Source organism: Diceros bicornis, chromosome 19 (assembly GCF_020826845.1).
Source record: "Diceros bicornis minor isolate mBicDic1 chromosome 19, mDicBic1.mat.cur, whole genome shotgun sequence".
Taxonomy (NCBI): Eukaryota; Metazoa; Chordata; class Mammalia; order Perissodactyla; family Rhinocerotidae; genus Diceros; species Diceros bicornis.
The window spans coordinates 14930316-14956074 of record NC_080758.1 but is presented as its reverse complement, the minus strand read 5'-3'; the positions used below and the strand labels follow the sequence as shown (position 1 = coordinate 14956074).

Sequence of the window (25759 nt, the reverse complement as noted above, 5' to 3'; positions counted from 1 at the left end):
GTATGTCATAGTTGCACATCGTTCTAATTGCTGTATGTGGGACGCGGCCTCAGCATGGCGGGACAAGTGGTGCGTCGGTGCGCGCCCGGGATCCGAACCCGGGCCGCCGGTAACTGAGCACACGCACTTAACCTCTAAGCCACGGGGCCGGCCCTAATAACAGTTTTCAATACAGTAAAAATGATAGTCATGAATGTTTTTTATATTTATCTTAAAACATGAATACTACAGTATTATACACATGCCTAGTTTTCTTTAATTTTTTGTCATTAAATCCTTTATATTAGGTCACCTCATGGTCACCATTTTGAGGAGCTATTAAGCTAATATCCAATAAAATTGCTCTAGTGGGAAGAGTTGGCCCGAGCTTCAGGAAGAATGGATTCAGATTCTAATTCCATTACAAAGAATTGGGGACCTACACCATGTCACTTAACCTATATGTTCCAAACATTTCACCTGAAAAAAGTAACATCAAGTAGTATTGTTCTTCCTTCCAAGCAACAGGACCAAGATCATATTATGAAATTTGAAAGAACTATAGAGAAGTATCCTTCCAGGTTGGTGAGTAGAATTCTGAGAATCAACTTTAATTTTTCCATGTTCTAAAACTCCAGCATCTGGTCTGTCACTGTAACTTCTCAAGTCAGTTTACAATATTTGTCTGATCATCTCCATTCCTGCTGCCTCTGCCCTAGTTCCCGCCCCCATCATCTGTGGCTTGGACATTTGTAAGAATCACAGGCTTCAAACGGTATCTGAGCAGTTCCTTTATTTCATTCTCTCCAGTTCCTTTTCCCATTCTCCTTAGGAACTGTTATAACCTTAGCCATATTTCACAAGCTACTTTGACCCTGTGATGTTTTCTCTTCTTTCACAGAAATTCACAGATTGTAAACTCAGGCAGCCCCTCACAATTTGACCTTTGACCCTCCATTTCCAACCTCATCTCCATCTTCAATGTCTCTTTATCTTTAACTCTTCCACTGGAGGAAGGCTTTTCCTCTTCTTGTTTTCTATTGGGATACGTAAAAATCTCATACTCATCAATACAAATATGAGGAATGTGGATTTATCTCCTATGAATTCCTGATCTGAGCTCTTGTTTTACTTACTGTGATAAAATGCAATTTGATCGCTTCCAGGACAATTCCATCCAACTCAGTGAATGCTTGCTCCGCCCCTTCAGTTTGATGACAGTCACGTTCAGGATCGTTTCCTCTTCATCTCCTTCCTTCCTCACTTTCCCATCTTTTAATTGAGCATTTAAAAATTGAAATAATATTTTCTATAAGGTGCACATATTCCTAGCCGTTAAGATACATCAATTGACAGACAAGACAAATTCTACTCCCTTATAGAGTGTACATTCTAGTGAGGAAGACAAACCAATTACAAATATACAGGGTAGCCATAAAGTTGGGGAACATGGGTAAATATCCGACTTACGTGTGACCATGTTACATAACCAATTAATGCCTACACTTGACAGGGTAGGGGGAGGTCACCCAAGGTGAGTCTAACAGGATGATGTGCCACCCCATTATGCCAGAATGGAGAGGAACTGGATGATTAATTTCCAAAGCCAGGTTGGGTGATATGCCCGTGTGCAATTGGCTGCACGTGCTCCAGATCTGAAACTCTGATTACTTCTTCCGAGGATACTATAGGCACAGGTTAATCTTGCGAAAGTCAGAGACACAAATCATCTGAAGCGTGCATCCCACATGTGAGTGGAGAGATTGATGAAAATGCTATGTTAATGTCCCATGTTCAGTGCAGTTTTGGAAAGCACATTGAACCACACATTGCTAGTGAGGGATAAGAATTTGAATATATCACATAAGCCATTGAATATGTCATGTATTGTAACATCAATAAACCATTATGTATGTGTGTATATATATACATTCACCTATATCCAGAACTTATGGCCACCATGTAGATTGATGAGAAGGAGTCAATAGCCAGAATAATTAGATCATGCTGGTTCGAGTCCACAGCTGTAGGAGTTTAAAGTCTTTTATGGAGGCCTACTGCCTCTACAAGATGCTTGAAGTCTTTTTGCTCAAATTCTTCATTGACATATAGGGGATAAAGCATATCTAGATCAAACCATTATTGTTAAGGCTAAGTGTAAAGTATGTGCAATGTAGAGAGTAAAGTGCTGAGCAGAGAAGGTCTTCAATAAATAAGGTGACTGTATAATTTATTGCTCTAACCAGAACACCTTTCAGAGCAAATGGGGGCACAAATAATAATTTCACCAGTCAGCATAAACTTGTATTGATGTGGTTAAATGAGAACCTATGGTAACCCTATCAAAAAATGGTAGTTCAGTGAGAGTTAATGAGACAGAGAGACAGAAACAGACATAAATACATTGTCAGAGACCGGAACGTCCAATATCACCCAGGACTTATTCTCACACTGTGATTTACATGCCCGAAGGAATTTGTGGATCTACGCCAACGAGTAAAGGAAACTAACTACATTAATTGCTTGACACATCATCTTGGACGATCAACTTTACTTGCTGTCACATAATGTAAACCATTATTCTATGAAAAATATAAATATGGAGTAAATCACAAAATCTTCATGCATTTTTTTTTTTTTTTTGGTGAGGGAGATCAGCCCTGAGCTAACATCTGTGCTAATCCTCCTCTTTTTTTGCTGAGGAAGACCGGCTCTGAGCTAACATCTATTGCCAATCCTCCTCCTTTTTTTTCCCCCAAAGCCCCCCAGTAGATAGTTGTACATCACAGTTGCACATCCTTCTAGTTGCTGTATGTGGGACGCGGCCTCAGCATGGCCGGAGAAGCAGTGCATCGGTGCGCGCCTGGGATCCGAGCCCCGGCCGCCAGTAGCGGAGCGCGAGCACTTAACCGCTAAGCCACCGGGCCACCCCCCCATGCATTTTTAAAAATAAAAACTAGCATTTTCAACAAATGCTATTGGAGCAATGGGACATCAATAGGCAAATAAATAAACCTTGACCTAAACCTCATGCCTTATACAAAAATTAAGTCAAAGTGAATCATGGATTTAAATGTAAAACTATAAAACTTTTAGAAAAAAAATCTTCAGGATTAAGGACTAGGCAAAGAGTTCTTAGACACCAAAAGCATGATCCATAAAAGGAAAAATTTATTAATTCCACCTCATAAAAATTTAAAACTTGCTCTGTAAAAGACCGCATGAAGAGGATAAAAAGACGAGCTGTAGACTGGGAGAAAATATTTGCAAACTAGACATCTGACAAATGGTTGGTGATTAAAATATATAAAGACCTCTTAAGACTCAACGTAAAAAAATAAATCGCCCAATTAGAAAGTAGGCAAAGGACATGAATGGACATTTTACTGAGAAAGATATACAGATGGAAAATAAGCACATGAAAAAATATTCAACATCATTAGCAATTAACAAAATGCAAATTAAAACCACAATGAGCTGTCACTACATACCTATCAGAATGGCTAAAATAAAAAATGGTAACACCACCAAATGCTGGCAAGGACGTGGTGAAACTGGATCATTCATACATTGCTGGTGGGAATATAAAATGGTATGACCACCCTGGAAAATATTTGGAAGTTTCTTACATGCAATTACCATATAATCCAGCAATTTCACTCCTGGGCATTTATCTGAGAAAACGAGAAACTTATGTTCACCTAAGAACCTATGTACTAATTTTCATAGTAGCTTTATTTGTAAGAGCTCCAGACCGGAAACAGCTCAGATGTCCTTCAATAGGTGAATCATTAAACTGTGGTACATCCATTCCATGGAATACTACTCAGCAGTGAAAAGAAGCAAATTATCATTACACATAACAAGTTGGATGAATCTCCAGAGAATTATGCTGAGTGACAAAAGCCAATCCCAAAGGTTACATAATCTATGATTCTTTATGTAGCATTTTTGAAATGACAAGATTTTAGCAATGGAGAAGAGATTACTGGTTGCTGGGGAATGGAGAGAGGGTGGGAGGGAAGTAGATGTGGTTATAAAAGGGCAACACCAGAGATCCTGCTGTTGATGGAAATGTCTGTAATGTGACTGTGGTGGTGGATACGTGAACCTACATATGTGATAAATTTATATAGAACAAACACACACACACCCCAAGTAAACTGGGGAAATCTGAATAAGAATGGAGAATTTTATCAATGTCAATGTCCTGGTTTTGATATTGTACTGTAATTTTGCGAGATGTTACCATTGGGGAAAGCTGGATACAGGGTACATGGGATCTCTCTTCATTATTTCTTACGACCGCATGTGAGTCTACAATTATGTCAAAAATGTCCATTATAAAAAATAAAAGACTCAAAAGCAAGTTTTCCTTTTACAGGCAGTCTCAGGTCACACCTGTGGAACCTCAGATGTGTTTGTATCACACTCCTGATAAAAAATGTGGAAAAGCCCAAGGCTTTCATTTTAAAGGCGAGCTCATCAAGGTTTGGCATCTACCCAAGCCCCTAGAGCTGGTTAATAGCTCATCATAATTTCTCTGGAGAATTTTTGCAACTGTCGAGATCTCCAGCCCTGGGTTCAAACAACTTTGGAATATATCCCATCAGTACCACAACTGTCTGCCCATGTGATCTTAGAAAAATAATCTATTTGAATTTTCTACTCATTAAAATGAGATAGCAACTGTACCTACCCCATTGATTTTTCAAGATATTGAAATAAAGTAATTCATGCTAGTACAGTGGATGGATGGTAGGAGATTCTGAGAATAATGCCTCTTTTCTAGCATATTAAGTGCCAGACATTGCAGCTAAAGGCTTTGTATAAAAAGTACAGTCTCTGCTCCATGAACAAAGTCTGGGAAGAGAGAATAATATTTTTTTAAAAGTATGCAGCATAAAGTGTGAGAAATATGTGGGTGCAGAGAATTGGTGGTTGACTAGCCTGGCTAAGTACAATGCAGCCAGGTGAGGAAGGTGCACGCTTAGGAATCTGAACTTTGCCCAGGATTATTACATCCTTGAGGGTAGTGCCGAAGGGCCTAGTCTTTGAGAATCAGATAGACTGAAGGGTGAAGCCCTGAGCTGCCCCTCGCCACTACACGACCTTGGGCAAATTGCTTATTTCTCTAGTCCTCCCTTTCCTCATCTCCAAAATAAGAATAATAGAATAATTTCTTTAGATGGCGACTGTGTCAGTAAATGAGAACATGCGTCCGGAAGTACTTAGCACCTGGAATGTTCTCAGTCTCTTCCTGCAGCCAGCTAAAATAGCCATAGCATATGCAACAATGTCACCGACTTTACTTTCTGTAAAATTCAACCCCACTTGCTAGGCCACAAATGGTGGTAGAAAACATGTATTCATACTGTAAGGTAATTTCACATCTTCATGTTTAAAACAGACTCTTCTGAAATTGTCGGTTGATTGAGAAATTTAATTCTGATTTCAAATTTTCCGGGTGCTCTCAGGTACGTTCTCTCCCCTCCAGTGCTCTCTCCCTTCCCCCTGTTTCGCTGCAGAATGACGTGTTCCCCTGCAGGAAGGCTAAACAAGAGGTGCAGGAACGGGCACTTGTCTCAGGTTGGGTGCTGTCCCCCGGGTCCGCCTGGCCTCTGCCTGGGGCCTCTCCCCCTGCGTGGGCTTTGGTTTTGCCTTCTGTCCCGCTGCAGTGTTTGGTCCCCTGGTCTTTGGGTGTGAGAGCGTCTGAACCTGATGGCCCCCTCTGGTCCAGACATCCACATTCTGCCCACCTCATCCCAGCCCAGGCCATTCTCAGTCTTCAGCCCTCTGCATCGGTTTCCCATTGCTGCTGTAACAAATTCCCACAAACACGGTGGGTTAAAACAACACAAATTTATTCTCTTACAATTCTGGAGGTCAGAAGTCCAAAATGGATCTCATGGGGCTAAAATCAAGGTATTGGCAAGACTGCGTTCCTTCTGGAGGCTCGAGGGAGGATCCTTTCCTTGCCTTTTCCAGCCTCTAGAGGCTGCTCGCCGATCCTCAGCTCTTGGCCCCCTTTCACCACCTGATGCTCCTGCCTCCTTCTTGTAAGGGCACTTCTGATTATATCAGGCCCACCTGGACAACCCAGGATCCTATCCCCATCTTAGGCTCCTTAACTTACACCTACCAAGTCCCTTTAGCCATGTAAGGTAATGTATTCACAGGTTCCAGGAATTAGGATGTGCACCTCTTTGGGGGGGGGTCATTATTCTGCCTCCCACACCCTTCTGCCGTTCCCACCCTCTGTCTGGGGCACATGCTGGATTCACTCATGTCACTGACGGGCCACGGGAAAGTGGAGGTGCTATTTTACAGCATCCCCTTGCCGAAAGCGCCTGACTGCCCCTCCTCCTCCATGCAGCTGCCTCAGGGGGCTGAGGGCACTAGGTGAGACCCCTCATCTCAAGGTTCAATTGGGAAGTGTCTCACCCGCCCTCCTGGGGTGTGTATTATATGACATCATGATTGGGGTACACAGTAGGCATGAGTAAAGCGCACTCGGGAATTTTCAGCCTAATCTCGACCAGACAGCTCTGCCTTCCCTAACCCTTCCTGCTCCCACTCTGCTCAGGACCACGAGGGCTGAGGGCCCTGCAGGCGGTGCCTGGCCTTGATTGGGAAATGAGAAGCCGCTGGGTGTGAGGACCCAGGCTCTATATTAGCAGGCTCAGGCGTGTCCTGGGCTTGCTGGCCGTGTTGGGGCTGACCTCTCTTTATGGGTGAGTTCACGCTGTTCCAGGGGGAAGCAGAAGGAGTTTTGTTCAGGGAAGATCTCCGAAGTAGAGCCGCACCCTTCGGTACGTGGGGAGAGGCCCCATAAACCTGAAATGCCAGCTGCTACAGCGTCTCATGTGGGCTCCTCGTGGGGCCCAGGAGAAGAGGGGAACCTTCCGGCCACGGTTGGGAGGCTGTTGTGTACCCCTGGCTTCCTCTGCGTGGGGTTGAGGTGGCAGGGGTTTGGGGTGGGAATGGGGGGTTGGGGTGCTTGGTCTCACATGCTTCTGCCCTCAGTTTTAAGGTGTGACTTCTTGGGAGTCTGCTTTGCCCTGAGAACAGGAGGAGGAGGAAGAGAAAAATGGCTCTTTCATTTCTAAAGGTGATATCACAGGTGAGTTGCCTATATCTGTTTTCCTTCCTAAAATACCAATTTACAGGACCTAAAACATTTTACTATTTTGGGCCATAAGGGAGACTCTGTTCCAGGCCTCTTTCTAGGCTCTGGTGGTTTGCTGGCAATCTTTGGCATCCTTAGGCTTTTAGATGCCTCCCCCCTACCGGTCTCTGCCTCCGTCTTCCCGTGGCATTCTCCCTGTGTCTCTTCACATAGTTGTCCCTCTGGGTATGTCTGTCTCTGTGTCCAAATTTCCCCTTTATAAGTCATATTGGAGCAGGCTCACCCTAACTTATTTTAACTTGATTACTTCTGTAAAAACCCTGTTTTCAAGTAAGGTCACATTCTGAGGTACTGGGGGTTAGGAGTTCAATGCATCTTTTTGGGGGGACCATTATGAATCTATAACAGACTGATACAAAAAAAACATTATCAAAGCTTATTTCTTCTGGGAGAGAAGTTTCCATTTCTCTTGTGGTCGTTGGTTATTCAGTTTTTCAAGTCCAAGTTGATAAGTTTATATCTGCCTTCGTTTTTGAAGGATGTCTTCACTGGGTATAGAACTCTAGTTGTGTGGTCTCAACTAAATTCCCAGTCACCCTGTTTTCCCTGGGCACTGGAATGGGCTGGGCTGGGCTGGAATCCTACTTTCTCACCAGCGTTTTGTGACCACTGAAATTTCTGTTTGACTCAGTATCCCAACAGCTATTCTCACAAGTCTGAGACATGCCTGCGCAGGCACAGCTCCAAATGTCAGCCAAGGACCTGATGGAAATTTCCATACAGGTGTGTAGGGCTCCTGTCTAGCACCCTGCCCTCCATATCCCGGCTGGGTTGGAAGGAAGCTCCAAATGCTCACATCCTTTCCATCCAGCAAGACCACCGCTCTCTGCTTGGGTTCTGTGTCCCTGCACTGTGGCTCTAGAAAGGCCCTCAAAGAGAATGCTAGGACAACGTGTGCTTTTCTTCTGTCCAGGATCATAGCCCTGAATAGGCTGCTTTCTGGTGTGTAAAAATGGTAGTTTGTATATTACTTATCCAGCCTTTTTAGTTCTTTCACAGTGAGAGTAACTCAGAGCAACTACTCCATCGTGGCTGGAACCAAAGGTGGTGTCTGTCCTTCTATTTAAAGTACCGTTCAAATTTACTTCATTTTAAGGTCTCCCTTGATGCCTCAGCCCATACAACCTCAATCTTTATCAATTCACGCTGTATGGCATCTCACAAGTGATTGTATTAACCAGGGTTCTCCAGAGCAACAGAGCCAACAGGGTATATTCATATATATACATATATATATATATAATTTATTGTAAGAAATAGACTCACATAATTATGAAGGCTGAGAAGTCCCAAGATCTGTAGTCAGCAAGCTGGAGACCCAGGAGAGCCGACGGTGTAAGTTCCAGTCTGAAGTCTGGCAGACTTGAGACTCAAGAAGAGTGCTGTTTCTGTCGAAGTCTGATGGCAGGAAAAGACTGATGTCCCAGCCCAACAGGCAGGCAAGAGAAGTTCCCTTATTTTTCCACCTGGGTGGGATTCTGACTTAGAGACCTTCAGTCAGAATCCCACAGATGGGAGCTTTGCCCCATTGACTTCTCAGCCAAGCATGTCCACCAAAGGTATGTTCCCTGAGCTGTTACTTTTTCGTGAGGACAGGTAATTTTGCCTTCCCAAACTCTACGAGGACACAGTATATTTCTTACTCTTCCCACTTTCCATTATAGCTTTTGGGCACACATTCTAGTACATCCTTCTATTCTGTCTGCCTCTCTATTATGCCCAAATTGAAAGGTGTCTGCCAAGGGCCACATGGGAACCTGTATACATATAAAGTATAAATTGTTATTCCAGGAGTCAGTGAAATTTAGAGATGTGGCCGTAGTCTTTTCTCCAGACCAGTGGGCTCATCTGAGCCCTGAAGAGAGAAGCTTGTATAAGGATGTGATGCTGGATAACTGTGATTACCTTGTGTCTTTGGGTAAGGAGATCTTTTCTTGTTAGTTTAAAACAGCGCGTGGTGGAAGTTTTCCTTCTGTGTGAATATCTGCAGAGCCCCTGCAAATGCCTGACTGAATTTCCACTCGATGTTCCTCAGTAAATTGCAGGAGCCGTGTAATGTTAGGAAAGGGCATTTTCATCTTGTGATGGCTTCAGCTCCACAGTCTCCATTGTCTTCCAAACCATCACACCTTTCTTAAAAACCATGCTTCTCAGGCTACTGTGTGCCTGGAGAATTGTTAAAAATGTAGAAGGTCTTTTTTTTTTTTCTTAAAAACAGTGCTTTGGAGGTTCTTGAGAGATTTTTGAGGTGATAATGAGATTCATTGTCACCAAAAGTGTGGGTCTTAATTCTGTAATAACCACAGGCTTGTTAAGGTCATTTGTTTTTCTTAGGACACTGGACTTATAAGGCAGAAGTGATATCCTCTTTGAAGCAAGGGAAGGAACCCTGGATGGTGGAGAGAGAAGTGACAAGTGCTCCGTGCCCAGGTAACTGACAAGCAGGTGGAAGCCATCACAGCTCACACCCCAACTGGGCAGACTAACCTGGACCCCTGAGCTGACAGGAGAGGAGCTCCCCCATGGGCTTCCAAAGAAATCTCATTTTTACCCCACATTCATCACTCTCCCTGTATTCCTTTTGTTACACCTCTAGTCTTAGGACAGTAAATGGTGCGCTGGTAAAATTTTGAAATTTAAATTACTGCATGAAGGGATAGAAGTATGAATAAGCTGAACTGGTCAAATAATTTATCAGTGATTAGAATGAATGAATGGTTTAGCTCAGAAAAGTGTCATGAAAAGCCCTTTTTTTTTTTTTTTTTAAGAGAAAGAGTTATGCAGAGGGATTTTTTTCCTCTCTGGATTAAGATAACAGGTTAATTAGACATAGAATAACAAACCAGAAAAACAATCAAATTTACCATCTAATTGGAGAGAGATGATATTCCCATCATTAATAGAAAGTAGAAATTGCCAGAATGCAAGATCATTGAGGGATTCCAGAGAAACTTAAGTTTCAGTGCACAATGGAGAAGGCAGTTCATGAACAGACTCCTGAAAGTAAAGGAACAAAAAGTTAAAATTTGGGATGGATGATGATGACTTTGGCTTGGGGCACTATTAGATTTGAAGAGTAGAATAAACTCCAAAAGCATATAGGCTGTAGACATTTTGGAAAGTGGGCCTGGAAGTGGAACCTAGGAAGAAATTCAAAGCTTTCATGAGAATTGTTCACAAGAATAATCTGGGTCTTCTTCTTCTTTAAAAACTTAATAACCTGGCCCAAACTCCTCTCCCACCCGCAAACTAGTTCCTCTATACAGATGAGTCATCCGCTGAGCTGTCTCTTATTCCTTCAGTGTATGTGTCTGTCTTCCTTGTCTTTCCTTCTTTGTGGGCTTCTGCATATTTTTCTATCAAGTTGTAGTTGCTTTTATATTTACTATAATATTTTTTCCCATTCACTTTGTGGTTTTAGAAAACAAATCTGTTTGCTTTCTGTTTTGTTTTGGGTTTACCACTTCTCCTTCTCTCTCTCTCTCTCTATATATATATACACATCTATTTGAATAAAACAATTTAGACTGTTTATGCCTGGCAATGTGGTGGTGGGAGGGCTGGAAATCAGGTACAGAGAACTGAGTCAATTGTTCAGTTTATAGCCAATTATCGCTGACGTTCTATTTGAGAAGCCATCATTATTTTGTATTCCCTTCATCCGTAACCCATGATCTCATTCTTCTCCCTGCCCCAGGACAGCCAGTCTAATATCTTTCCTATGTTGTTAAATATGCAAATATCAGTTATAAAATATAAAATAAAAATTATAAGATATAAAATAAATATAAAATTTATATAGGAATGCTTTTTAATTTAAATGGCACGCTATAAAAATCTCATTTCTTATCTATCTGTTTAACTCTGTATCTGAGATCTTTACATGTTATATATACACATTTTACTTTATAGTGCAATATAGTATTCTACAGTATGCATTCATCACATTTAACCTAGGAATCTTTTTCCCTAAAAATGGCTAAGTCTCTATAATTCTTTTTGACCAAAATCACACATATCCCTTAAGAATCTGTATAATAATTTCTCTGGGTCACAGGGCATATTATAAATAGTTTCATAAAACATTCCCGATTTCTTTCCGGACATCTGTGAATTTTACACTCAACCGGCTTTCCTTGGTCCTCTTTCCCTGCGTCTTACCAAGGCTTGGCAGTACCTGCATTTTAATTGGTTCCGTTTCGATAGTAAGGTATCATCTCCTTGTTTTAATTCTAATTTCTCTAATAGTAAAGTGAAGCTCCTGTGATATTCTTGTTATCCACTCAGTAGTCAGCTTTTCTGAATTGCTTCTTCATATTTGTGCCCATATTCTAATGGTTTTCTCTCCTTTTGTGTGTGTGTGGAATTGAAGAATTTCCTTTTGTGTTCTAGATAATAAATTCTTTTTACTTAATGTGTATGAATACTTCTGCCAATCTGTCATTGCCTATTGCCTATTGATTCCAGTGCTTTTCTTGACCAAAAATCCTTCATTTTTGATATAATCACATCACACTTTTGGCATAGCGTTTGCTTAATATCTTTTTTTTTTTGGTGAGGAAGACTAGCTCTGAGCTAACATCTGTTGCCAATCTTCCTCTTTTTTGCTGAGGAAGATCAGCCCTGAGCTAACATCTGTGCCCATCTTCCTCTATTTTGTATATGGCATGCCACCACAACATGGCTTGATGAGCGGCACGTCAGTCGCGCCTGGGATCCGAACCCGAGAACCCCTGGCCGCCAAAGCAGAGCTCGCAAACAAAAGCCCTATGCCACCGGGCCAGCCCCTGTATCTTTTTGATGTTGTTGTTTAAGAAGCTCATTCTATCCTAGGTCACACATATATTCTCTTATTAGCTTTATAGGTTTAAAATTCACATTTGTGTCTTTAATCTCTGGTGTCTATATTTGTACACAATGTTAAGAGAGCAACCAGCCCCCTTCTCTCTGGATACAGTACCATCTGCCAAATCATCCGTCCTGTCCTCGCTGATCTGTGATACCATCATTATCATATGTAAGGCATCTATACAGATAAGCCTTCTTCCGGCCTTTTTCTTTTATTCCATTAACATGTTTGTCGTTCTGTATTAGTACCATATTCTTCCTATTAGTTTGGTTTTCTAGTGAGTATTCACACTTGGGAGGTTACTCCCATTGGTTCTTTTGTTCAGAATCAGTTACCTATCCAAGGAATGTATTCTTCCACTGATGTTCCTAGTGTGTCTGAATACTTTTACTTTATACTTAATACCTTAAAACTGAGACTCTCTCTGCATTGGTTCTTTTATTAAAAATCTGTTTATTTAGAGTCCCTATTTTTCTTATAAATTTGAGAATATTTGTTGAGTTTCTTTTTTTTTTTTTTTCTGTTTGTTTTTTGTGAGGAAGACTGGCTCTGGGCTAACATCCATGCCCATCTTCCTCCACTTTATATGGGACGCCACCACAGCATGGCTTGAAAAGCGGTGCGTCTGTGCGCACCCAGGATCCGAATCGGCGAACCCCAGGCCGCCGCAGCAGAGCTCACGCGCTTAACTGCTTGCGCCAACAGGCCTGCCCCTATTTGTTGAGTTTCAAAAAGGAAAAATACAGCTATAATTTTTATAGCTGTATAGATCATGTCCATATCGTGAAATTTTAAGTATATAATACAGTATTAACTATAGTCACCATGCTGTACATTAGATCCTCAGGACTTATTCATGTTATAAGTGAAAGTTTGTGCCCTTTGACCAACATCTCCCTGCTTCCCCCACCCCCAGCTGTACCTGGCAACCTGTTTCTATGATTTGAATTATTTTTTTTTTGTGATTCCACATATAAGTGAGATCATGCAGTATTTCTTTCTTTGTTTGGCTTATTTCACTTGGCATAATGTCCTCCAGGTTTCTCCATGTTGTTGCAAATAGCAGGATTTCATTTTTTGTGGCTGTGTAATATTCCATTGTATATATACACTACATTTTCATTATCCATTCATCCATCAACACCTAGGTTGTTTCCATATTTTAGCTATTGTGAATTATGCAGCAATGAACATGGGAGTGCAGATATATCTTCAAGACACTGATTTCCTTTATTTTGGATATATGCCCAGAAGTGGGATTGCTGAATCATATGGTAGTTCTATTTTTAATTTTTTGAGGTTCCTCAATCCAAACTTTGAAAGTATTACTCCGTTGTCTTCTTGCCAAAACGCTACCATTGAAAAGCTTAACATCAATCTGATTCTTAATATTATTTATGATCTGCATCCCTTCTCTAGGAGCTTTTAGAATTTACTTTTCATTGTTGTTGTTCTTATAACTCATTATATTTTTATATGGTTTGCGTTTTCCTTTTCTATCTTGTTTGATACTCAATAAGGAGTATCAATTTGCAGCCTTTCACTTTAATTCTGGGAAATTATCAGGTTATTTCTTTTGTTTGTTAAAACAGTTTTATTGATGTATAATTGACTTAAAACGCACATATTTAAAGTATACAATTTAAATTTTGACAGATGTATACACCTGTGAAGCTATCACAACAGTGAAGATAGTGGACATAGTAATCATCTCCAGAAGTTTCCTTGTGTTCCTTTTCAATCCTTTCCTCATGACCCTCCCATCCCCTCCCTCTACCCCCAAGCAATCACTGATCTGCTGTCTGTCACTCTAGATTGCATTATATGGAGTTTTATATAAATAGGATTATGTAATACGTACTCGTTTGTTTGTCTTTTCTGGCTTCTTTAACTCAGTGTAATTATTTTGAGAGTCATCCCTGCCATTGCCTATATCAGTAGTTCACTCTTTTATGTTGCAGAATAGTATTCCATGTATAGATATACAAAATTTGCTTATCCATTAATCTTTTCATGGGCATTTGGGTTGTTTCCAGTTTTGAACTACTACACAAATGTTTATGGCAGATTCATTTGTATAAGTCATGGACATATCTCCTTTTTTTCTGGGGTAAATACCCAGGAGTAAAATGATGGGATGATATGGTATGTGCTTAACATTTTAAGAAACTATCAAATGGTCTTCCAAAGTGATTGTACAATTTACATGCCCACTAGCAGTGTAGGAGAGTTCCAGCTCCTCTTCATCCTTGCCAAGACTTGGTATGTTCAGTCTTTTTAATATGGCCATTCTAATAGGCGTGTAGTGATATCTCACTGGTTTTAATTTGCATTTCCCTAATAACTAATGATGTTGAACATCTTTTCATGTGCGTACCTCCATCCATATATCTTCTTTGGTGAAGTCTCTTTTCAAATATTTTGCCATTTTTTAATTTGTTTTTTTTATTCAGTTTTTAAAGTTCTTTATATATTCTAGATACAAATTCTATAACAGATCTATGCTTTGCAATGATTTTTCTGTCTGTGGCTTGTCTTGTCATTCATGTAACATTGTCTTTTGAAAGGCAGAAATTTAAAATTTTGAAGTCCAATTTATCAATTTGTTATTTTGTGGGTTATGGTTTTGGTGTTGTATCTACTAAATCTTTGCCTAACCCAAGATCACACAGAATTTTTCTCCTATGTTTTCTTCTGGAAGTTTTATAGCTTTAAGCTTTACATTTAGGTCTATGATCCATTTTTAGTTAATTTTTGAATATGGTTTGAGGTACGGATCCAAGTTCATTATTTTCACATATGGATAATGGATCTGGTACCATTTGTTAAAGGTATCTTTTCCCCACTGCATTGCCTTTGCTTCTTTGTTAAAAAAAATCCGTTGTCTACATAGGTATAGGTTTATTTCTGGGTTTCTGTTCTCTTGGTCTATATTTATGCCAATACCATACAGTGTGACTACTATACCTTTTATGATAATTCTTAAAATCAGGTAGTGTTAGCCTTCCAACTTGGTTCTCTTTCAGTGTTGTTTTGGCTGTTCTAAGTCCTTTGCATTTCCTTATGAATTTTAGAATCAGTTTGTCAATTTCTACAAGAATGTCTGCTGGGATTTTGATTGAGATTGCACTGAATCTATAGATCATTTTGGAGATATGTTAAGATATGATATCTTAACAATACTGAGTCTTCTGACCTGTGAACAAAGTTTCTCTCTCCATTTATTCCGGTCATCTTTAATTTCTCTCAGCAATATTTTATCATTCTCAGTGTAAAGTCTTTCATATATCTTGTCAGATTTATCCCTGAGTATTTAATATTTTTGATGCTATTGTAACTGGGATTGGGTTTTTTAACTTTTAAAGATTGAGTTTCTTTAAATTATCTTAAAGAAACACACACACACATATATATATATATATAACAGGAAGAATCAACCAATACTCTTAGGCTGATACTGAAACACAACAGTCTTCTTTTTCTCTCTACCCTTGATTTATTTTTATCTATTTCTCCTTGATATTCTTTCTGTGTCGTGTATTTTGAAGCTCTGTGGGTGCATAAACATTTAAGATTGTTATGCTCTTGATTAATTGACCTGTTTATGAAACGAGCTTCTTATCCCTGAAAATACTTATTGCCCTGAGATCTATTTGTGTGATATTATTATAGCCACTCTAGCTTTCTCTTGACTGGTAGCATGGTGTACACACTTTTCATCCTTTTACTTTTATCCTATTTGTGTCTTTAAATTGAGTTTCTTGTAGAGAATATGTAATTTGGTTTTGCTTTCTTCTAGAGAAACCACTTAACTTCAATAAGAAACGGTTGAGAGTTATCTCTACCTTTTAATCGGGGTGTTTATACCCCTGGTTCCCCATGGGGGCAGCAGAAGATTTTTATCCCCTCAGGGCATCTGGCAATGTCTGGTGACATTTTTGGTGGTCACAAGCAGAGATGGGAGTGTGCTACTGGCATCTGGGGGTAGAGCCCAGGGATACTATTAAATATCCCACATGCACAAGATAGCTCTCACAACAAAGAATTATCTAGTACAAAATGTCAATAATGCCCAGATTGAGAAACCTTGGCTTATACCATTTACATTTAATGTGATTATTGATATGGTTAGGTTTATACCTATCTTCTTGTTATTTGATTTGTCATATCTGTTCTTTGTTACCTTTTTTCCCCTTTATTGCCCTCTTTTGGATTGAGTACTTTTTTTAGGATTCCATTTTATCTCCTTTGTTGGCTTATTAGCTATAATTCTTTGTTTTGTTCTTTTGGTGATTGTGTTAGGGTTTGAGTTTATAGTATCCATCTTTAACAGTATAGTTTTTCTACTATACTTCCATTTATCTCCATTCAGCCTTTATGCTGTTATTGTCATGTGTCATATATGTTATAAACCCCACAATACATGGTTGTTATTTGTGTTTAATCAGTCACTACTCTACTAAAGAGACTTAAGTAATAATTTTAAAAACCTTACATATTTACCATGAAGTTACAATTTCTAATGTCCTTCATTCTTTTGTGTGGATCCAAATTTCCATTTGGTAGCCTTTTCCTTTTGCCTTAAGGGACTTCATTTAAAATTACTTGTAGAGTGGATCTGTTAGTAATGAATTCTTTCAGCTTTTGTATGTCTGAAAATGTCTTTTTCTTTTTAGACTTTTTTTTTTCTTTGGTGAGGAAGATCAGCCCTCAGCTAACATCTGTGCTAATCCTCCTCTTTTTGCTGAGGAAGACCGGCTCTGAGCTAACATCCATTGCCAGTCCTCCTCCTTTTTTTTTTTTCCCCAAAGTCCCAGTAGATAGTTGTATGTCATAGCTGCACATCCTTCTAGTTGCTGTATGTGGGACATGGCCTCAGCATGGCGGGAGAAGCAGTGTGTTGGTGCGCGCCCGGGGTTCCGAACCGGGACGCCAGTAGCGGAGCATGCGCACTTAACCGCTAAGCCACGGAGCTAGCCCTGAAAATGTCTTTTTTTTTTTTTTTTTGCCTTCATTTTTGAAAGGTTTTTGCTGGGCATAGAATTCTGGTTGATAGGGTTTTTTGTTTTTGTTTTTGTTTTTTACTTTTAGTACATTGAAATTTGCTCCATTAGTTTTTTTGTTTATAGTGTTTTCAGTGAGAAATCGGACGTCACCCTTATCTTTGTTCCATGTACAGAATGTCTTTTTTTCCTCTGGTTGATTTTACAGTTTTCTGTTTATCACTGATTCTGAGCAATCTGATTACAACGTGTCTTGCTGTAACTCTCTTTGTTTCTTGTTCTTGGAGTTTGTTGGGCTTCTTGAGTCTGTGAGTTTAGAGTTTTCATTGTGTTTGGAAGATTTGGGGCCATTGCTTTGGGAAATATTTTGCCGGTCCTTCCTTCTCCCTTTCTCTTCTCTTTCAGAGATTCCAGTTGCCCAACATTAAGCCATTTGAAGTTGGTAAATCTTCTAACCTTTCTTTTTTCCTTTATAGGACTTATAGTTAATGGATGCTGCTACTCCTCTATTAATCCTCTGGCTGTTCTAACTGTTGAGCTATATATTCCATTTCTTCAGTCCCCTTTCCTTTGAGTTCTCCAAAGAGGCTTTCCATGTAACTGTTTTGTCTTTGGCTGTATAATTTTGCTATAACTGTGGACTATTAAGTTCATTCAAACATATCTTCAAACCAATTATTTCCACTTTGCTCTTTTTTATTACCACTTGATTCTGTCTTATTTTGTAATGTTCTATTATCTTTTAGAAAATATTATTCATGTATATTTTAAACTATTCCTCTGTATCCATACATTTCCTAATCACTTTAGTAGCATCTCAAGGTCTAGAATGATGAAGGTAATAGAAACCCATGCTAGTTCTCCATCTTATCAATGGTAGAACTTTTTTGTACTTATTAACCTATCTATGATATTTTGTATGTTCTATAGAAAAGCTCAAAGTTAATTTTTTTCCTAGTAATTAACCAATTTTTATTTAGATTTCTTTAGTACAAAAAAAAATGAATTTATTTTTTGGTCATTTTAATACCTTTGGTCGGGGCCGGCCCCGTGGCTTAGCGGTTAAGTTCACGTGCTCCGCTACTGGCGGCGCGGGTTCGGATCCCGGGCGCGCACCGCCGCACTGCTTCTCCAGCCGTGCTGAGGCCGCGTCCCACATACGGCAACTAGAAAGATGTGCAACTGTGACATACAACTATCTACCGGGGCTTTGGGGAAAAAAAGGAGGAGGATTGGCAATAGATGTTAGCTCAGAGCCGGTCTTCCTCAACAAAAAGAGAGGAGGATTGGCATGGATGTTAGCTCAGGGCTGCTCTTCCTCACACACACACAAAACATAATAAATAAATAAATAAATACCTTTGGTCAATTCTTTATTTTGGTCAAATAAAGAGTTTATCTTTTGGTCAAACTATGGAGTCATAAGTTTGACAGGGTCTAGAGTTATCAAGATACTAGAAAATAATGATTTACTCATGCAATGTAAGACCTTACTTAAGTGTAGTGTGTAGATATATATATCAAAAATAGAGACTTTCTTTCATTTTTAAGAATTTATGAGTAGAATATAGTTTAACAAATTAACAAAGATGTATATATAGGATTATTCTTAGTGTTCTTAGCAATAACACAAATACAATTCAAATATCCAAATAGAGCACTGGTCCAATCAATAATGACCCTGTCATACAGCAAAATATTAAATATTAGTAAAATTGATAAACCAAATTTATATTTACTCATATAAAGATCCCAATGTTTGAAGGAACATATTTAAAGTATAATCACTTTCACAAATTGCTGTGTCTATACAGAGATATTTTAAAGGACCTTAATGAAAATAAAACTTTAATCCCTGCTTAGAACTTCATGTGATTCTTTTTAGATTCTTTAAGCTTTTCTGTTTGGGTAATTAAAATTTCAATGAGTCATTTTTTACGATCATAAATATAAGTATTTCAAATTTATTTATTTTTAATTTTTATTTATTTTTTTTGCTGAGGAAGATTCACCCTGAGCTAACATCTGCGCCAATCTTCCTCTATTTTTTATGTAGGTTGCGGCCACAGCATGGCCACCGATGAGTGGTGTAGGTCCACACCTGGGAACCAAACCCGGGCCGCCGAAGCGGAGTGCACCGAACTTAACCACTAGGCCACAGGGCTGGCCCGAATTTGAATTTTTCATTGGCCAAATGTTGATCCCTTACATTATTCTTGTACTTGGAGAATACTTTTCTCTCATTCTTCCACCCCCACAAACTCCTACTTCTCATCCTACCCCTCTGAAGTCCCATCACTGAACCCTTCTCTCCCCAGCCCCACGTACTAATTATCTTGATGTTTGTTGCAATGCCTCCGTTTAATTTTATTTTTCTCATATTGTCTTCCCAATAGCATGTCAACCAGCATTGGTGAATTATCATGCCCTTAATGAATCTGTGAATACCTTCAGACAAATCTCTCACCACGCTAAATATCAAAAACTTTGTACCTTTGTCCAGCGTTATGAATGTGATGACTGCAGCATGGCTTTTAGCCATATCTCACAACTTACTGGACATCAGAGAATTCACAAGGTAGAGAAAGCCCATAAATATGGTGCAAATGACAAGGCCTTCAGGCACTGCTCATCATTTACAATACTCCAAAGAATTTATATTTTAGATAAACACTTTGAATGTAACCAATGTGGCAAAATCTTTAACAGAGCTTCAAAGTTTATCCAACATCAGAGCATGCACAGTGAACTGAAACCATACAAATGTGGTGTATGTCAGAAGGCCTTTAGGTTTCTCTCATCCTTTAATATACATCAGAGGTTTCATGTTGGCGAGAGACCAAACCTGATTCGTCATAAAAAAATTCATCCTCAAAAGAAACTCTTTGTCTGTAAGTTTTGTGGAAGGACCTTTCACAGTTTCTCAGAAAAAATTCAACACCAAAAAATTCACATTAGAAAGAAATATTACACATGTAATTACTGCAAAAAGGACTTCAGTCCATACTCACAATTTATCCTGCATCAAAGAGTTCATACTGGAGCGAAACCCTATAAATGTAATGATTGTGAAAAATCCTTTAAAAGCAGCTCGAATCTTAATAAACATCAGAAAATTCATACTGGAGAGAAGCCCTTTTCATGTAATGAGTGTAAAAAGACCTTTACCCAGCTCATAGATCTTAATCGCCATCAACAAATCCATACTGGAGAGAAACTTTACATATGTAGTAATTGTAAAAAGACCTTTGTCCGTTTCTCAGATCTAACTCGACATCGAAGAACTCATACTGGAGAGAGACCCTACCAATGTAATGTTTGTGAAAAAACCTTTAAACATCAGTCAAACGTTATTAAACATCAGAAACTTCATTCTGAAGAGAGGCCCTTTACCTGCAATGAATGTGAAAAAACCTTTCGCTATTGCTCGGACCTTAAGCGACATGAAAAAATTCATACTAAAGAGAAACCCTATAAATGTAATGTATGTCAAAAGCTTTTTAACAATAATTCAAATCTTAATAAACACAAGAAAATCCATACTGGAGAGAAACCTTTTGTATGTAGTCAATGTGGAAAAGCTTTTAGCCTAAACTCAAAACTTTCTCGACATCAGAAAACTCATGATAAAAAGAAACCCTAAAAATACAGAAGTTACAGAAAGGCATTTAGAAATCACTTACCTTTTAATAGAAATTGGAAATTCAAACTAAAGAGATCAATATGGAAAAGTTTTTAGTCAAAGCCCAATTCTTCTGCATGAATTCATCCTGTATGGAATACTTTAGAAATATAAATACATCCATGTTGAAGAAACAAGGTGATGTGATCAGAAATGTAATTTCTATATTGCATTGACTTGATTCTATGAGCAAAAATGGCTAAACATGTTTAACCAAAACTTGACTTTGGATAAGGCAGTTTCTGTGGTAAGAAGTAGGCTAAGAGGCAACTGGAAGGATGTAGTGAAATGAACACATTCCTTTTGCTGTTGGTTCATAATCTGTTTTCACTGGATGAATAAAGTCATTTTTGACAGACGTGGCTCTCTAAAGATGCAAACTTTTGCAGGGAGAAGATGCAACCGTAATCTAACCATAAGAAAGGAAAAGAAAAGCCATCTCGTTGGGATTAGACGTATCAGAGAAAGAAAATTTGCCAGTGGACAATGAAAAGCAAAAAGCTGATCATGATTCAAAGAACCAAAAGCTTAAGAGTTAAGAGGGTAGACGTGAGAAATCCACAGGTCCCGGGTTGGTGGGTGATAAGATGGTTTCTGCTTCCTTCTCTAAATGGTGTAATTTTGAGACACCCAGCCTCCCTGAGAGCACCATTTTTAGATGTATCTAGAGAACCAAGAAGAGATGGACAAATTGCAACAACTCTAGGACTTAGATTTAGAACATGGAGAATCTATTACTTGTCGTGTTGTTTTACTTGAAATAAGTTGATTTTCTGTACGTCGTAATGAATAAACGCCAAGTTTTCTAGTCTATGCTAACACTGGTGTGTAATGTTGAATACATTCAAGCTGTGTGTCAGAAATCTAATTATGTTTTCCTGAATCTGTTTCCACAATCATTGGTGGCAACTTAGACCTGTTCAGCCAAGTGAGACGAGCATAGTCTAACAAGTTTCCTTAGGGCTGGCCTCAATCCACAGAAAGTGATGGGAAGACAACGTTCAGTTTCTTCTTTGGAGGTCAGTCATCTTCTTTCTCTGCTTTCCCAGATAGTACAGTGGCTGCCACAGAGCTAAAGTGTTGTATAATCAACAGATATAACCCTTCCTTGTCTGCTTCATTCCTTATGTGTTTTTATCTCTAAGAAAATGTCGCTTTTGCAAATGACATTATAGCTTTATGGGTTTCAAGTTATACATAAGTTGAAAATGCAATTGAAATACTTTTTAAAATGAATACAAAAGAAACATCATCAATACAACCGTGGAAACGGGAATGGCTATTGGGATAAAGAGAAAAAAATTGTGCACTGGGCACCTCACCCTAATTTTGGTCCTTAAAATACTGGGTTAGAGTAAAATTAAACGAAGTATTTTATGTGTTTCCTATGTATTAAGAATTCCAACATGGCTCCTATGAGGGTGAAAATGCTAATTCTAAAGTCTATATTATAAGGAAAAGAGAAAAGAAAGAAGCTTAATAGGACAGACTAGAACAGCTTATTCTGAAAAGTCTAGTATTTCAGATTTGCCATCAATAGACTCAGTAGGAACCTAGATCCCAATGAAAAATTCCTGACATGTATTGTTCTCCTTTCTATACCTGCTGCCATGTTTCCTAGGCTAAGCCGTAATTCTAAGCCGTAAGTCTCCAGTTATATGAAAAAGAAAGGCTAAAGGATAGCCGCTATGCAAAAGATAGGCTAAGACAATCTCATTGAAAAGTTTCAGCAGAAATTTTTTTCTATTTCTAATTGTATTTTAATATTAAAACCACATAAGATATTGACATTGTTTAAGCAAATAATGGACTTGTATATGTAATATATATGTAACTGCTATTGGATGAATGTTTTAACCTTATTAAAGATTAAATTATCTCTGTGAAGACAATTCGACTTCCATAGAATGCAGAATTGAAGTGCACAGCATACCATATATACACCATATAAACAAGGTTGGATATTTGTATGACATCAGTGGCTGCCTATTAGATTGACAGGGGGGTGAGGGGACGTGTCTAAAACAAAATTTGGATAATTTTTAAGCTATGTTACCGTGGGGTGCACGAGTATGAACATAATCCCTCCACAGTCAGGGAACCAATATGGGGATTCTGCCAGTTACTCAGTCTGTCTCTACTACACATTCTGGGACTGAGGAATAACCACAGGATGGGCCTGTGGTTCTACTGGCAGAACCAAATCCTCTGTGAAATGGACTCAGGCTCAGACTCTATCTATCTCTGACCTTCGTAAGTCCCCACTCTGACTGTGGGCCATCGCAGTATTTGGGAACTTTAAGAATTAGCATCACATTGGAGCCAATATCTAACTACCCATGGGGATCTGAGTATTCCTTCCCCAGTGCTCAGTCATGCTGATCAGGGAGCACAGTTCCCTCTGGGAAGGCTTGAAGGAAGAGTCACACTGTCCTCCGATGGCTGCATTGCAGGGCCCTTATTCAGAGCTCCTCCCTGAAGCCACTTTGGGCCTAAGAATTGGCTTAGGTCTGGGAACTGAGTAAAGTGCTGTGAATTCCCACTACAGTGAAGTCAGGTTTCTGTCCAGGAGACCCAGAAATTTTTCACTTACATGTCAAGCTAGACCTTAGAAGGCTGCCCATCTAATTCCATGCTACAGTCTCCCTGATCAATTCGCCATCACCAGCAGGCCAAAACCCTCTGGTTCCCACACTGCCCTAAGGCGTGTTATGAGCCCTGTGTCCACTTTGTCTCAAAGGTTAATGCTGACACCTGGCCTCTACCATGCCAGGATCCTATTATTTCCATTTTGTTTCCTGGGACCACTTCTGGTACCAATTACAGAATCAGTCCTATTAGGAAACTGTGCATTCAAAAGGAATGAAAGAAAATTGAATGAAGAGATTCTTTACAAAAGTGTGAGCAGGGTAGGGGAAATGGATGGTGGGGCACTTAGGGCTAGCAACGTGGGAAGCCTCGAGCATCGCCAGCCCTGAGAAAGGGACAGGGGAGTGTTGTGACTTTGTAATGTGTCGACTTGGCTTGGCTGAGCTATGTTCCCCAGAATTTCTTTTCCTGTATGTTTCCAGAGACTGGGCTACAAAGGACATTTTTGTGTGAAATCTGGAGGGTCGAGGTGAAGAACCAGTTCCCTTAGTCTGTTTGGGCAGCTGTAACAAAACACCACAGACTGGGTAGCTTATAAACCACAAAAATTTACTTCTTGCAGTTCTGGAGGCTGGGAAGTCCAAGATCATGGCAGTAGCATGGTCACGTTCTGGTGAAGGCTCTCTTCCTGATTCAGAGCTGGCGCCTTCCCACTGTGTCCTCACATGGCGGAAGGGGAGAGGGATCTCTGTGGGGTCTTTTAAAAGAATGCTAATCCCAAATCACCTCCCATGGGCCCAGCTCTTGATACCATCTCTTTGGAGGTTAAGATGCAACATGTGAATTGGGAGGGGGGGAGGAGTCACATTCAGACCATAGCAGCTTTTGTTTTTATGCTCTGAAAGTCTTCTGTAGCCCTCACCTGTTGTTCCTGATCTGCTGGCTCCGCTTGTTGGCATGGCCAGTGGACAGGCCTGCAGCTGCTCTACCTTCCACAGGACACTTCTCCCTCGAGCTATCATGCCATGTCTTGCACCTTTAGTACAGCTCCTTGAAAGAGTTAGTTGTTTGTCTTTGCTGTTTCCCGTGTGTCTCCTCCCATAGTCCTTGAAACCACTCCATTTTTACTGTGGTCGTCTGTGGCAGCTAGCCTCTGAGATGTCCCCAGCAATGCCCGCCTCCTGGTAGTCATGCCCTTGTGTGGTTCCCTCCCACACAGTGTCAAGGTTGGTCTGTGTGACCAACACACTACAGGGATTGTGATAGTTATGACTTCCAAAGCTAGGTTATGGGGGCTTCTGCCTTGCTCTCTCTTGGATCCCTCACTCTGGGGGATGCTGTTGCCATGTTGTGAGGGTAGTAAAGAAGCCCTGTGGTGAGGTCCACGTGATGAGGAACTGGGGCCTCTTGCTAATAGCCATGTGAGACAGCCACTGTGGAAGGGGATCCTTCAGCCCCAGTCAAGTCTTAAAATGACTGCACCCTGATCAACACCTTGATTGCAAACTCATGAGAGACTCTGAGCCACAACCACCTAGCTAAGTCACTTCCAGATTCCTAAACCTCAGGAAGTGAGACAATGTTTCTTGATGTCTTTATGTTGCTAAGTTTTGGGGTACTTTGTTACACAGCAATAGATAACTAATACATTACCCTGTGTTATGGGTTGACTTCTGTCTCCCCCCAAATTCATGTTGAAGTCCTAACCCCCTCTACCTCAGGATGTGACCTTATTTGGAAATATATTGTTGTAGATGTAATTAGCTAAGATGAGGTCATACTGGAGTGGAGTGATCCCCTAATCCAATATGACTAGTATCTTTATAAAAAGGAGAAATTTGAACACGCACATGCACACAATGAGCACACCATGTGAACAGTGCCAAAAGCCACGGAACTATGAGACAGCAGGAGAGGCCTGGAGCAGATTCTTCCCCAGCACTCTCACAAGGAAGCCTAGTCCTGCTGACACCATTTTCTCAGACTTCTAGCCTTCAGAATTGTGATACCAGAGATTTCTTTTGTTCTCAACTACCCAGTTTGTGGTACTTTGTTATGGCAGGTCTAGAAAACGAACAGACCCTCTACGTAATGTCTTTTTTTGCTTTGACTACTTTGAAGATTTTCTCTTTATTAAGTTGGTTTTGCTTTTTATGTGTCTTGAAATTTGATTTTGATGTGCCTTGTGGTTTTGTTTTTATCTTGCCTGGGGTTCACGGAATTTCTTGAATTTGTGGATTTACATTTCTCATCAGATTTGAAAAAAATTCTTCCCAACACATGGCTTTTCTATCTGTATACTATTAAATGAAAACAATAAAGAAAAACAATACAGTAGTGGACAGAGTCCTGTTTGGCCACATAATCTGAAGAAAGTGGGCAAGCAGAAGGCACACTGGACAGAGCTAGTATACAGACCTTTAGCACACAAAAGTAGAGGAGAAACACAAAGCGATCCACCAGTTTCA

At 39.8% G+C, this 25759-nt stretch overlaps 1 protein-coding gene across 1 annotated transcript in view; it reads right to left on the bottom strand.

Annotated features, from left to right (window-relative positions):
- Positions 1-25759, bottom strand: part of TP53RK (TP53 regulating kinase) — a 255425-nt gene that overhangs the window by 76967 nt on the left and 152699 nt on the right. The gene's annotated exons all lie outside the window — the stretch shown is intronic.